Here is a 15041-nt window from a genome sequence, read left to right on the forward strand (position 1 = left end):
TAATAAATATATATATATATATATATTGCTAAGACACACCTAAGGCATTGATTTTATTTCCCTCTGCTTCCTCCCACCCCCTCTCTTGGTAACAGAAACCAGTATGATTTTGAAGCAAACGAATCTATCCTGCAAAAGCACAATCAGTACACCTACGGCACTGAAAAATGCTTTTGTTGATTGATTTTGAGAACACATCGTTAGGCACTCACGTCAATTTCCATGTGTCTGAATCGGCAGACATTCCTGAAACAACGACCCTCCTGCCACAGCTTGCAGACCGTCTCATTGCCCAGAGCAGCTTCGCAGTGGCGGTAGGCACATTTGTCTCCCTGGAACCAAAAGGAAACCAACAAGGAAAATAGAGTACAGCCTCAAAAATGGCCATGCTGCTGCCTAATGTTGCTACAACTGAATTCAGAATCTATCTGGTTCTCAAGTTAACCAAAGACCAGTGTGCTTCCTCCTCCTAATCTACTCCTTCCTGAAAAAAATGGGGAAAAAAAGCAAAGCAAAGGAAAGCCAGCCATACCTTGGTACAGGTAGAATAGAAATAGAAGTAGCAATCGTCTCCTTGTTTAGACATGACGACGAGTTCTGCTAACAAGCTCGGCTTCTCTCCACAGGGACTTCCTCTGCTCTTGGAGAGAGCTGTCTTCACCCTTGCTTGGGCTGAAAGTCTTCTACTGGCTTGTGAGCAGGGAAATCTTCTTTTGAAAAGTAACCCTAAAGAAAGTAACAAGTGAAAAATAATGAGGAACCAACAGTTTTCCAGCTGTCTTCAGTTAATCAAATCAAGTTATCAGTCTCTCAAAGAGAGCAAAGCCTTTTTCCCAAATTCTGGAAATACACACCAACAAGTGGCATAAGCTTTGCCTTTGCTGAAGGAAGACAAATAACACAAAGAAAATCTGTCTAGTTTGTTTTACAGGCTTGTCTTTCTCAGTATGGAACAAACTGACCTCCCTGGTCTAACTTTGCAGTTGGCTATTCTGCCTTTGTCCTGGAGAGAAGAGCAAGAAAGGAACAAATCTATTTTTGCACTCCAAAAACGCGTTAGAGAAGGATTATCACACCCACCTAAGGGTACTTCCTTGTTTGTTTATAAAGCACCAAGTATTTCTCTTGGACAGTCTCTGTTGCTGGTCTGTTTTGTGCCTTCCATTTACAATAAAGATATTAAGATGCTTACCCCTTGTTTTTTGTTTTTTGTTTTTTTTTTTTTTCTAACGAACAGTGGAAGTGGAGAGTCGGATGACAAGCAAGAACAAACACTAGAAACTCCTTGTTCTGCCCCTGCTTTTTAATCACCCAGCATCACCCCGGCTGCAAAACAGCCTCTGCTGATTTACCTGCTTGTTAAAGCACCCCACAGGCTGCAAGTGCGGTGTGCTAGGTGTCAAGTTCTATTTCACGGTGCACAGGTAACCATTCATCTTCCCACAGTCGAAGCACAGAACAGCCTCTTGCTAACAGAACTCATCCCTGCTGCTGCAAGAAACCTCATGGCCTGCAGGAAAACCTCAAGCTAAGAGTTCCAAAGCAAAAGCAGAAAACGCATGATTTGTACTCTTTATATTGGAGTGAATTCTAGCTGCTAAACGCTGCCTACATCTGAGGGCACGTTCTGAGGCTGGGAGGAAGGACACTCAACACCCACTGACAGCAGGAGTGCAAAGATGCCAGCCAAGAAGGCAAAGGTTAGAGCTGAACGCTGCCTCAGCTTCCTCCAGCAGCCAGCTGGGGGTCACCTTTCACCACGCGCTCTGAGACTCTGAGCCCTGAATTGGCAACATGACTATTTTTTTCCACTATTAAGCTTTTCATTAGTGCTTTTGGTTTGTTTGTGGGTATTTTTGTTTGCTTTTTTTGTCTTAGTTTCTAATTTTTATGGAGCAGTGACTTTAGCTAGAAAGAAGGGAGAAGCCAAGTATTTCTCAGTGAAGACGATAACAATTCTGTCTCTGTATTTGTAGAAAGAGACTGTTTGGCAGGTACAGGATACTTCACTGAGACTGTATTCTAGATAAACAGAAAACCTGACTGAAGAAATCTGTGACCTTCCAGATTCCTGGGCATTTCAAGCGGTGACTCCTGAACGTTCTTGGGAAGAAGACCAACAACAGATAAGTGATGAGAACACTGTACAAGTCCCTACGGAGACAGACTACATAGTTATTGTGGATCGCTATGAGCTCAAAGTATGTCTAATTTCACCTTTTTTTTAATGCTCAAATAGGACATATTCCTGCGTCATGTAAAATTGCAAATTAAGCCCATTGTTAACCAATGCCAATTAAAACAATTAATTGGAAGGACATACAGATAGTGAAATAATTCAGCCTGTAATGCACTGTGACTGTTTAGTTTCCACACCTCATGGAGATTTCTGTAGGCTACCATTTGCTTCTGGTCATCTGTAGTTTAGGAGACAGATTCTTTGCCTAATTTTTAAGACAAAAGGCCTTGCTGAATTTTAAAATACCACACTGACAACCTGCTAGTACTATTATGGATATCATTTTAATGATTCATAATTCTTATGATGGGTTTGAGGGCTTTTATTTGGGGATTTTTTTTCATGCTTTGATGTATTAAGAACCTGAAAAGGATCTTTATTTCTTGCAGTGATGATATTAAACCTGAAGTTAGCAGGTTGACGTAAACTAGCTAGCCATGGAGAAGTGACTACTTTTCTGAAATTCCTTGAAAGTGCAGTATTAGAATTTCTTATATTGTGTGTGTGTATGTATATATATATATATACATGAGGGAGGCAGAGTTTGCTGATAAGATGATAAGCGGCATTATTTCCAGGGGGCAGTAGTATTTCCATTTGGTATGGCTGCTCCCTAAAGCTACATGCTTGCAGGCTCACACAGGTAATGGACAGCTGTGGCAGTGGAAGAAGGTGCTGCCACTAGCTTGTCACTGTTGCTGTGCCAGAGATTATCATCTCTGCATCTTTGGTAATAGAAATGACTGTGTGAGAGAGAGGTGATTGCTACAAGCAGTCGCTTTGCTATTTACCCACCCCTGAATTTAAAGGTAGGATTGAGCAAACTAATCCACCTTTGCTCTGGGCGTTTGAGCAATCTGTTCTGCCAGCAGAGTTGTAGGCATGGCACACGTGGGTAAAGGTAATCACCTAAGGGTGCTTCCTTTTCCAGCTGGCACAGCTGTATCTACAAGATCTGCAGCCTTTTTACAGTGCCCCGCGCTGCTGCAATGCTTCTCTAATGAAATGCAACAGTGGCTTTGCTGTGGCAGCAGCTGTCCTACAAAGAGGATCGTGTCATTCCCTACTGCTTTGGGAGCAGTCGACTTGCAATTACAACCATTGATGTGATAGATTGGTTAGTAGTAAAAGATTGTCCAAAATTTCAGCCTTTCCTTTCTCTGAAATATGAAAAAATAACTCATTTTCCCTGCTGAAATCTCATGGGATATTTAATCTGTTCTCTGAAGTGTCACATTTTATTTAATAGCGTAAGAAAAAGTAGGCTCTCACTTGTATTGTTACTGTTCAACCTCCGAAAACATATAGAGCGTATTCAAAGGATCTTGTACTATTCTAAAGTTGTTGTTTTGCTCCATTGTTGTCTTCAGAAATTGTTATGCTTTGTCACTGAGATAACGAAGGGATTTGACATTTATCACCTGGAAAAAGTATATGGCGTCATTAATCAGTGTATTTACAACCAGAGAGAAGACTACGACAAAACCGATATGGTGGAGGTAATTTTTGTTTTGAATTCTAGCACTTTCTGTCACTGTTACGCAGTACTTGTGTGTTCTGGGGTATCGTGGTTGTTTAGCATTGCTCTTCACTGCTTAGCTGTCTGTGCACAGACAACAACAGTACGACTTCTCCCTTTCAGTCTGGAAGACGTTTATCCACCTTGCAAAACAATTGTTATATTTGGCATAACTGTTGGCAGTTTCTGCAGGAAAAAACTTGAACTTGAAGACAATGGGTCCACCCACACAGCCCTTTCAAAGCAGTTAACCTTAGTCTGTCAGTAGTTTTCCTTGGGAACCATTTTGGGAGCGGGAGGACTACGAAGGGAAGGTGCTTTTCTAAGTCTTTCACTCGCTCTCTCCCTCTACAGCCAGTCATGCACGGTGATAGCAGTTGTTCCATCCTTGGAGAGAAATTTAAGTATATAACAAGAGTTTGAGACTTCTCTCTAGTCACACTCTAATCTCTTTTTAACTAATGCGCTTGAGCATCTGTAATTGGGGAGATTTCTGCCTGTGCCAGTTTTACACTGAGTCAAATTCTCTGGTCTCTTCCTGTAAAAGATGATTTTGGAGTTGTCCGAACTCCTCAGAAATCTGTGTGAGGCGTCCATGGTCCAAGTCAGGTGTTCCCAGTATACGCTTGGATATTCACTCTTCACATTGAAGATCCTTGAACCCATTTATCTTAGAGTTGCTTGTGCTTGAGAACAGATGAAATTTGTTGTGCCGATCAGTCTGCCTTGAAAAGAGAGTGCCTCTTTTTTTTAGGCACTGGTCATCTCGATCTCTTCTTCCACATCTGATAAAGAGTTAGAACGGACACTCTGTTCTGCCTGTGAGAGGATTATTTAGATTCAGGGAGGCCGCTCCTGAAAAAAAAAAATGAGATCTTTTAGCTCGAGAAGGGATTTATTTATGTTATCTCATGGCCTGTGAACTTTTGTAACTTAACATTTAATTTAAGTGTTAAAAGTTAAGTAGCTTTCTTGGTTTTCTATTTCTTCCTTTAGCTTAGGCAAACAAATCTCTCCTATTCAGAGTGCACTGTACAAGTTAGTCAGGAGCGTGCTCTACTGTATGGAGAGAGAGAGAACTTAAGGAGTAATTATTCAAAGTCCAGAAATTAACTTGAGCTTGTTGTGGCTTCTCAGCAACTGTTTCTTCCTTCTAATTGTTGTGAAACCACTGCTGAGAGAGATCCATATAGTTTATATCCTCCTCTCTATTTTGGATGTATAAGGATGCCTCTGAAGCTAGAAGGGGTAATAGGCCGTTGTGATGGCGGTAGCACACTGTTTGCTAAATATTACTAACCATGTATTACAAATTATTTATTTTTATAGTAATAGAAAGTGTTCTTAAGCTTTCATTTGTGCTTACTGCTATTTTAGTAATAGGTAGTAATGGTAATAGAAGGATGGTTGGACTAGATGATCTTGTGGGTCCTTTCCAACCTTGTGTTTCTATGATTCTTTCATGAGGAAGCTGTAGACCGCGATGAGGTCTCCCCTCAGCCTGCTCCTTTCCAGGCCGCACGGGCCCAGTGCCCTCAGCCGCTCCTCATATGTCTTCCCCTCAAGGCCCTTCACCATCTTCGTAGCTCTTCTCTGGACACCCTCCAACAGTTTAATGTTCTTTTTGTACTGTGGTGCCCAGAACTGCACACAGTGCTCGAGGTGAGGCCGCACAGCGCGGAGCAGTGCAGGACAATCACCTCCCTCAACCGATTAGCAGTGCTGTGCTTGATGCACCCCAGGGTATGGTTGGCCCTCCTGGCTGCCAGGGCACACTGCTGCCTCATACTCAACTTGCTGTCAACCACGACCCCCCTAGATCCGTCTCTGCAGAGCTGCTCTCCAGCATCTCATCGCCCAGTCTGTACATATAAATAGGGTTGCCCCGTCCCCGGTGCAGGACCCGGCACTTGCTCTTGTAAAACTTCATGCGGTTGGTGATCGCCCAGCTCTCCAATCTGTCCAGATCTCTCTGCAAGGCCTTTCCACCCTCAACAGTCAACAACTTCCAGTTTAGTGTCATCAGCAAATTTGCTCAAAACACCTTCTAGTCCTACATCCAAATTGTTTATAAAAGCATTGAAAAGAACTGGCCCTAAAACGGAGCCCTGGGGGACCCCACTGGTGACCAGCCACCAGCCTGATGTAGCCCCATTTACCATAACCCTCTGAGCCCTACCCGTCAGACATTGCTCACCCATCGTATGATATTTTTTATCTATGCTTGACATTTTTAATGGGATTGTGTATATGGTTTGCTTTTCTTGTTCTCTAAAATGACTTTTTGAGAAATCCTTTATATAATGAACATGAAGTTGAGGAATCACAGACAAGACAGGTGACAAGAACTTCTGAGGTGCTCAAAAGAGTACACCATAAAAATATCCATTTCTGCTTCCTAGCTTTTTTCCTAATCTGTTGTAAGTGCATTGTCATCTTTCTCCCGTGACTGCATTCTACAGGGCTGAGTTTTTGGGATACTAGCTAGCACTCCTGAGCACATTACTTCAGGTTTCTAGGCCAGTCTAATAAGCCTCTTCCACCACTGAGGCACCAGAATGAATATGAACCAGTCCTTTTTGTTAGAATTGTAGGGGTTGGAAGGGACCTCCAGAGATCATCGGGTCCAACTCCCCTGCCAAAGCAGGTTCCTTAGAGCAGGTTGCCCAGGTAGGCATCCAGATGGGCCTTGAATATCTCCAGAGAAGGAGACTCCACAACCTCCCTGGGCTGCCTGTCCCAGTGCTCCGTCACCCTCACCGTGAAGAAGTTCTTTCACATGTTGGTGCGGAGCTTCCTGGGCTCCATTTTGTGGCCATTGCCCCTTGTCCTGTCCCCACAAACCACTGAAAAGAGGTTGGCCAAATCCCTCTGTCCACCACATCTCAGATATTTATACACATTGAGGAGATCCCCTCTCAGTCTTTTCTCCAGGCTGAACAGCCCCGGGTCTCTCAGCCTTTCCTCACAGGGGAGATGCTCCAGGCCCCATTATCGTCTTTGTTGCCCTCCGCTGGACTCTTTCCAGGAGACCCCCGTCTTTTTTGTACTGGGGAGCCCAGAACTGCTGGACACAGTGCTCCAAGTCTAACTTTTCTCAATTGTTTCGGGATCTATCTATGCTATATAAACCATGGAGCTTTCTAGGCAAACACTGGCAAATCGTGAGCCAGGTGCAACTCAATGCCGACGTTTCCGTCAGTGTGTTAGGGGTGGCAGCTTTTTCCAAGACTGACCTACGCCTGGCACCTAATCTGCGTTTCAGTAGATGTACAGAAGGGAACAAAGAGCTGTGTTGTTAGCACTGGATTTAAAAAGCTACCGTGAAGAAGATGCCTGTGTTGAGCGGACAACAGGAAGCTTTCATTGCATCTCCAGGCAAAGGAGAGGAAAAAACATATCACTGAGGCAAAAATGTGTTTCTTCTTATCCACTTCAAGACGATGTTGAAAACCTGGTATCCTAAATGCATCTTTACCTCTGGAACCACAGTCAGCTCATTGCATTGCAACTGGAAAATTTCATACTTAAAAGGGAATGACAGGCAACGAGGAAGCAGGAGCGTTCCTGGCATCAAAACTTTTGCTCTTCGAAGTTTTGGGCAAACTTCTCCCCGTTATTAGTCGGGAGAGAAGAAGACCTTCACAGTTAAATATATATAAAGGCGTAAATCTCGGTTGGACATGAACAGCTGTCACAGCTAAGGGTTCCCAGAAGCCCCATTCTGGTTTTTCTGACTTGGGGAAAAGATCAACTTTTAGCGTCTGAGGCAAAAACATTGCTAAAAGCAGCGGTATGTGGAAACACAGCGTATTGAAGAGAAGTACGTAGTGGGAGTTAAAGCAAAACGTAGACTCAGATATCTGGACACGTACTGAAGGAAGAGCTCCTCTTTATTCAACTTGGAGGTGGAAAAAAAGGGGGTTGGGGGTGGGTTTTTTGTTTGTTCGCTGTTTGTTTGTTTTTTCTCCAAAGGTTTTGGGGGTGTCCCAGCCAGCCCCGGAGGGCATTCCTCCCTCAGCACCGGGCACCTGAGGGGAACTCGGGGCTGGAGAAGAAGCCGAGGTCGGGGAGCCGGGCGCCCTCAGCGCCTTTATGCCCTGAGCCGAGGCGAGCCGAGCCGGGCCGGGCCGGCCGCCGCCTGCCGGGCGGAGCGGCTCCGCCCCGCTCCCTGCCGGGGGAGGCTGAGGCACCGCGGCCCGCCGCTGCCCGCCGCTGCCCGGCCCTGCCCGGCTCTCAAACCCTCCCGGGGACGGGGGGGGGAGGCTGCGAGGCGCCGGGAGGATGCGAGTGGGCGCCGCGGGCTGCGAGGCGAGGGCCCGGGCGGCCGGCGGAGCTGGGACTCGGCGACGGCTCAGCGCCCGCCCCGCCGGCAGCGGACGACTCCCGGAGACGCAAAACGGCGGCGGCGGAGGAGGAGGCAGGCGGCGGGGCTGAGAGGAGAGGGGGGCGAGGCGGCTGCGGGAGGCGACCCCAAGCGGCCACGGGAGACCCCCGGGGAGAAGGCGAGGCGCTCCCCCGGCCGGCCCTGAGGAGAGGGGCGGCTGCGAGCACCCCTTCCCCGGCTCTGTGAGGGGGGAACGGGGCGCGGTTGGGCTGTGACAGAGCCGGGGGTATGGGGGGCACACGGGCAGGGCGAGCAACTTCGCTTTCCGTGCCTTGAAACGGGACGGAGCCAGCCGAGACCGGGCTCCCCCCCCTCTCTATATACACACACGCGCTCGGTGTGGCGGTGGGAGGGGAGCGGGGCCATGTCCCCAGCCCTGCCGGGGGTTTTTGCGGTGCCGGGGGCCGCCCTGACGCCCGGCTGTCCCCCAGGTGCTGCGCGGCGCTGGAGATCGGCAGCCGGCGGGGCGGGGCGAGGCGAGGCGAGGCGCCTAATGGAGGCGGCGGCGGGGCGCTGAGGGAGCGGAGAGGCTGCGGCTGTCAGCGCTGCCCGGTAGGTGCTGGGGCTCCCCGTCAGGCTTGACGGAGGAGTTTGGCTTCGTTGAAGGGTGAGTCAAGGCTGAGGTGGCGGTCCCAGCCGGGACAGGCGCCCCAGAGAGCGCCTTGGGGCTGTCAAAGTGCAGGGCGATCCGTGCAAAGGGGGCTTTGTTGTGGAAGGCCTGAGGTGAACACGAGCAGCCCGCTGGAGGGGGAAAGGAGAGGGGAGTTTGGAAAGCTGCGCTGCTGGTGTTAAGCAGCAGCCTGTGCTGCGTTGGTGTTTGCTCAGAGGGGTTTCACGCACGAGGAGCTGGTGGGTGCTCTGAGGAACCTGGTCCAGCTGTGGAGAACAACCTGTATGAGGCAAACCCCAGGACCCAAATGCCATAGGCTGTAAGTCCAAACCTCCCCGAACAAGCAGACATTAAGTAGAAAACCCATTTGTTACCGTCTTGAAACATTGCCAGCAAGGCAGCCTCTGCCAGTTACGCTGTTAATTGGGTTCCCCGGAGCTCGTTAGAAGGAGGTGCCATTTTTTCTAAACGAGGTGACTGCTAACTTCAGGCTGGCAGTCCTACTAGCCTTCCTCAGCCAAAAAGCCCTCTGCGTTTCCGTAAAGCACCTGTGCACTGTGCTTGTTTAACAAAGACAAGTTTGAGACATAACACTTGGAGGTAGGGCACGCATTCTCTTTGTGAGGCTTTCCTACTCCTTGAATGCTTCTTGTGGCTCTCCTGGGCTCTCTCTTCTCTTGCCAAGCCCTCGATGACCTGTGCCTGCTTCAGCTGCATCCAGCGCTCCGTTTGCTAGCCGTAATTGTCGTCATTTATCTCTGCTGGTTATTACTGGGAAAACCGATGTTTATCGCTGCGTGTCCACGCGTCCCTGGAGCCTGTTAGAGCTGGCTTTTGAATGGTTCTGCCTTTTGTAAATTTCTCAACGCTGAAGAATTTCTGTCAAGTGATGGACTTTGTGCTGTTGTTAGGATTCCTTTTGTTCCTAATGTACCAAAAAGGCTGTTTCCTTGGGTCTTTTGCTTCCCTTAGCAGTTTGTGGTGTTTCACTTAGGCTTATTACTATCCTTGCGCTGTTTTCTCCCCAGTCACTTACAAAGCCTGAGGGACAGGATTAATTTTTTTTTAATCTAGTTACCATTAATATAAATGATCTTTTTGTTTGGATGTGACTTCTGAATTCATAACAGTCTTACTTCAAAGATCTACGACTGGTTTTGAAGTCTGATGCTTTCTTCAAGTTTGAGTTGAGAATTTCTTCCGTCTTTATGGAACTAACTTCTAAAGCAGCAAGTCAGTGTAAACTGTTTTTCTAGTTCTGCTTGCAGGTAATAAATATAACCGAGGCATACTCGCTTGTGGCTGAGCTCTGGCCAATCTCTATTTCTATGGTCAGTTTCGCTTTGTGTCTCAAGGCTGAAGTCTAGCTGAGAATTCCCCTGTGCCAGATGCAGTATTTTTGTATATTATGAAATTAGCCGCTCTAATTCTGAGAAATCCTGAGCCTGTTGCAAAATTGACAGAACGAGCTCTTTGGGGTCTGTTTAATAGAAGTCCTACGTGATAAGTTTTGGGGTGATGAGGGGAGGGGACATTCTGACCACATTTGGCGCAGTGCAGGAGGGCCTGGACGCGCTGTTCCCTTCTGTGAACTCACGGTCGGTATTCCCTCTCCGTCCTGTGCCAGAGACGTGAGGTCACTGATCCATAAATGCCCGAGATGGTTTGCCTCGGAGTTGCCGGTGACTTGTAAACAAGTGATGCAATTTTCAGGATAGCACGGTTTCCCCTCCTCCCTTTGTTTCCTCGCTATTTCCCAGTCAGGTACCAGTATCAGTGTTCAAGTCCGGCTGTCGGTTGTATCACCTTTGCCGAGTGTGTGCTCACAGGAATCCAGTTTTGTGGTGTTATTAATTAACTTTCTGACACTGTCACATCAGGCACTAAAGGTGCTTCCTCCTGCAGTCTACACAAGGGATGTGATGACTCAAGTTTTCAACATCTTTATTGTCATTGGTAGTATTAATTCTGATGTTTATCTTTTATTGCAGTCCATCATGTTAGTTTGGTTTGGTTTCGGTTTGGTTTGTGGTTTCGTTGTTGGTTTTTGGGGTAGCTCAGGGCCTCCTGAAATACTCCAACCACTCTGCTGCATAAATAGTTGTTTCTTTTTCTGTGGAGATGGGAGCCACCAAAAATGCCTCCTTTCCTTATCCTGTAGCAGCCAGATGGCATTTCGTAACGCTGCGCTGTGCCTCCCTTTGGCTGATGGTTCATTTCCAGTTCTCTTGCCTTTCTGAGAGCTGGAAGGAACCACACCAGGACCACTCACCTCTTTTCGTGTACCCTTCAGAGTGCAGTGAGCTGCAAGGTGTTGCATAAAGCAGCATCTCTGCTTCCAGGGGATCCTTTCTACCCAGCTCTGGAAGTCAGCCCAAAGGGAGCACACGGCTGCTGACGTGGGAGAACGTGAAGGGAAAAACAGGCAAGAACTCTGACCACGTTGCTACTAGCTCTTAGAAGACCTTGGAGATGGATCATGGAGAGCTTAACGATGCAAACATGCTTTGAAAGTTTGACTTCTGCTTGCACCTAACAGGTCCAGAAGAGCTCACTTCCAAAAAAACCAACAGGCTTCCAGTTGTGTTTGGAGCCGTTCCAGAAAGCCACTTGGTGTTGCAGGTTCTCGTTGGGTGCCTTGGCCTTCTTGACCCACAGCTTGAAGCCGCTGCTGGAGCCAGCCTTGGAGCCAGCAGGGAGCTCCTGAACTTTGTCATGGTTATGGCAAAGGCTGCAGGTGTTCAGCGCCCTGAATCTGGAGAGCATCTCTCAAGCCACATATAGTTTGTGAGACCAGAAAGAGCTGCCGGCTTATAATGAGTGCTGTGACTTAGGCGCACGGTTTGTAGAGGTTTTAAGGCGTAGTGCATGAGTGCCAGGCTCCTGTTTGGTCACTGGGACAAAACGAGATCTGGGAATGTTGGATGTCCTAAAAAGAGTACAGGGGAGACAACCGGGGAGGAGATGTGGCTCTTGTTGGCCTTGTTTAGCCCCCAGCCCCTCTACACCCCACAAACCTTAGTTACAGCTGTGGGCTTCTGCAGAACGTCACAATGCCTAGTAAATCTTCGGGATATACTTTAAAAGCAGGAAAATACTGTGTTGGTTTCTTTTTTTTTTGTATACATAGGGCAGCTGCCAGCAGCAGCACCTGCTGGAGTCGAGGGTGCTGAGCAAGGCAGGGTCGTGTCCCGAGCAGCAGTCACAAGGGGAGCTGAGCGGAGCCCGCCTGAAAACTCGGGGGGTTTCTGCTTCTTAGCAAGCCGAAACACAGCTCCCCGTCCCCAGTACTCCTGGCTGTGAGGATGAGGACTGAGGAAAGCTCACCCTGCCTGCAGCTTCTTCAGTTCTTCGTGCAGGGAACTCTTGGAGGAGCTGGTGCCTCTGGAAAGAAAGCACCTGTTGGTACTGTGGGCATCCGAGCGTGATGCTAACCCACGCAACGCTGCCCCTTGCATCTGACAAATGTTTTACAACTTCAACTTCTTTGCAGGTTCTACTTAAATTTGGTGGAGGAGGCTGTGGCTGAGCAGAGAACTAATTTGTTATTTCACTAACTGGAATAATTTACAATGGAAAGAAGCTTTTTTTAGTTAAAAGTTGTGTTTCTGATTACAGCTTCCGGTATTTTACCACAAACACTCTTTTTAAACTTGATTCCTGACAAGTCGCTTTTCTCAATTCTCGCGTTCTTGGACTCCACCAGGGGAAAAGGAAGGCCCTGCTAATATTGCTTGGCTGTTTCCTTCCGGAGGAAGGAGGGGAGAGTTGAGAAAAAGAGGAACGAAGTAAAATGAATTTACTCTTTGCACACGTGCTGAAAGAATAGGCAGGTGTTCTTGGGAATATCTCATTTAAATCTCTGTGTATGTGTTTCGAGAGGATGCGTCCTCACTTAGAGGAGCCAACATCCCATTGCTGGACCTAATCCTGATGGGGCTGGCATCTGAGGGTTACGCGGGCTGCTCCCGGCAGGGCTCTTCCCACGCGGGGAGGCCGAGGGAGTCGGTCGAGCACTGCTCCGCTGCCTGGAAAGATTCAGTCATTTCCACCCAAAGCAAGGAAATAAAAAGCTCGGTCAGCCATTTCATCTGGAGATACCCCGCCCTCCTCCAACAAATACGAAACAGGGAAAATGTAGGCTTGGGCCCTCACATATCCCAGCAGTTTGCACCCATTCGGGCGATGCGATTGGGGTCGGGGCAGGCAAAATAGAAGTTACCTTTATTTTGTTTTTTAATTTCGGCAGAGGAAGTTATAAGGTTGATGTTGCCCCTTTGATATTTGATTTAACCCACTGACTGCCCGGGAAGGAAGGAGTCTGTTTAGTTTACCTTTGTCCTAGATTCAGTTTTAATATCTCATGTTTAAATGCGGGGGGATCTTTATTCTTAATGATTCATGCCGCCTCAAAGCACAGTGGCTTCTACTTGTGTGCTGCCTTTCCCACTGGGGGATGCAAACACAAGAACAATCATTTCAGACTCCTCCTTCAGTTTCCAAGAGAACCTTAGCTGCTCAGGGATAGCTCTGAATTTTAAAAGCATTTTTTTCTTCCAAATTATGTATTGATTGCACATAAAATAGAAGCACCGTAATATGCAACTTCAAACAAATGCACGGGGGTGCTTGGTTGCTTTTAATGCTCCTCCTTTATTTTTATTTTATTTTTTTTCCTCCAGCAGAAAACAAAAAGTGGATTCTGTTCCCAGAAGCCGCTCTTGCAAAATCCGCACAAACATTTATTAGTCTAGACACAAAATATTCTCAGCCGGCCTCAGCCTGACGATGGCAAAAAGAAATAAAAATAATGATAATAAAAAAAAAAAAAAGAAAAGGCAAGCTAATATTGTACTTGGCTGTGAAAAGGGAAGGGGGGAATCATGCCCCAGGCTAGTGAAGCTGTAACATTTTGCTGGGGCTGCCTGCAACAACAGATGCACCTCGTTCCCCTGGGCTTCCAGTCCTGCCTATTCTCTTCTGCTGAACTTGGCCGCTCGCAAACATTCCCTGTGAGTACCACACCCCGGGCTTCTCCTGGACGCTTTTGATTTGATTGAATGATGGCACCAGGCATGCTCCTCTTCACCAGGCCTGCTCTTGTGCCCCAGAAATCATGTAGCGAATTCATTGATTGGAAAACGTGCAAAATAGGTGGGATCTGGGGTGACTGGTAGAAATCAAAAGGGTTTGAAATAGGCGATGTGACCGCAGCTTAAACCTGCAGGAAGGGAGCATCGACCCGAATGGTTTATCTGAATCTTCAGCTGCAACTTCTGTAAATACCAGCTCCTTCTCCTCATTTGCTACCATGGCAGTTTGCAGACTTTTGCTGAGTTAAAAGGACAAATCATAGTTGTGCGCGTTTGTTTGATCAGGCCTTTACCTCAGTGCTCACGTTCTCAGACTGCTGGGGTTTTATATTTTTGTCATTTTCTTAGAAAATGGCGAATGATGCATATCCCGGCTTCCAGATGATTAGTTCCTGTTGCTCCCAATTTGTGTCAGGCTGCGTTTGGTTGGAAATGAAAATGTAATTGCAAATTCCCCTAAACAGCACAACATGTCTGTGGTATTAATTAAAGCACTGTAAATACGTAGAATATCTGAGAATGCATTCCTTCAAGCGTGGCCGTGTTTTTTTAAACCTACAGAGGAGGCAAAATACGGTATTTAGGCTTAGTAGATGAAATGTATTGCTTCTGTGGTGGCAGATCCGTGTCTTGAGACTTTCAACCTGGTGGATCTCGTGCTCGAGCCTTCAAAGGAGATGTTACATAGACAATAAAACGTCCTGCTTTTCGGGGAGGGCTCTCCTTAGGTCACTCAGAAAATGCCTTCAGTCTTCACTCACTGCAGCATTCACAAAGTGAATGCCTTCCTGTAAGGTTAGTCACCGATGGCCACTCATTCCATGCTTTCACTAAGAAAAACCTTCGCAGCTTTGAATCTGAATTTCCTGCCCCGCGTTTAGGTGAGCCCGGAGCGGCGTCAGGCATTGCTGGGCTCCTCGTCCGGCGGCGCTGGTGAAGTGAAAGATGCCAAAAGTGAAGTTTGACAGTGAGCTCGGGGGCTTGTGCTGGCCCGGTGGCTCTCTAAGCCCCCATGTCTGAGCAGCGGGAGCATCCGAGCAGCACAGGACGGAGCTCAGCAAGAGGCTGGGGTCAGGGCACTGCTGCAAATAGCAATGCTTTGCTGGCTGCAGAGGTTAACCAGGTACGCAGCGCTGTTTTACTACATGGTGGAGACCTACGGAGAGTGTTTCTGCCCTCCTTTTTAGCTGAAA

The 15041-nt window shown here is 47.4% G+C and overlaps 1 protein-coding gene and 1 pseudogene across 1 annotated transcript in view; one reads left to right on the forward strand and one right to left on the reverse strand.

Annotated features, from left to right (window-relative positions):
• The window catches only part of LOC140002777 (zinc finger CCCH domain-containing protein 11A-like), a 34022-nt pseudogene that overhangs the window by 4183 nt on the left and 14798 nt on the right, over positions 1-15041 (reverse strand).
• The window catches only part of LOC140002817 (uncharacterized), a 60122-nt gene continuing 52837 nt past the window's right edge, over positions 7757-15041 (forward strand). The window contains exon 1 of the mRNA XM_072040210.1: positions 7757-8697. The gene's annotated coding sequence lies outside the window, so the exon portion shown is untranslated. The remainder of the gene's footprint in view (positions 8698-15041) is intronic.

The sequence above is a fragment of the Anas platyrhynchos genome, chromosome 6 (assembly GCF_047663525.1).
Source record: "Anas platyrhynchos isolate ZD024472 breed Pekin duck chromosome 6, IASCAAS_PekinDuck_T2T, whole genome shotgun sequence".
In the NCBI taxonomy this organism is placed as follows: Eukaryota; Metazoa; Chordata; class Aves; order Anseriformes; family Anatidae; genus Anas; species Anas platyrhynchos.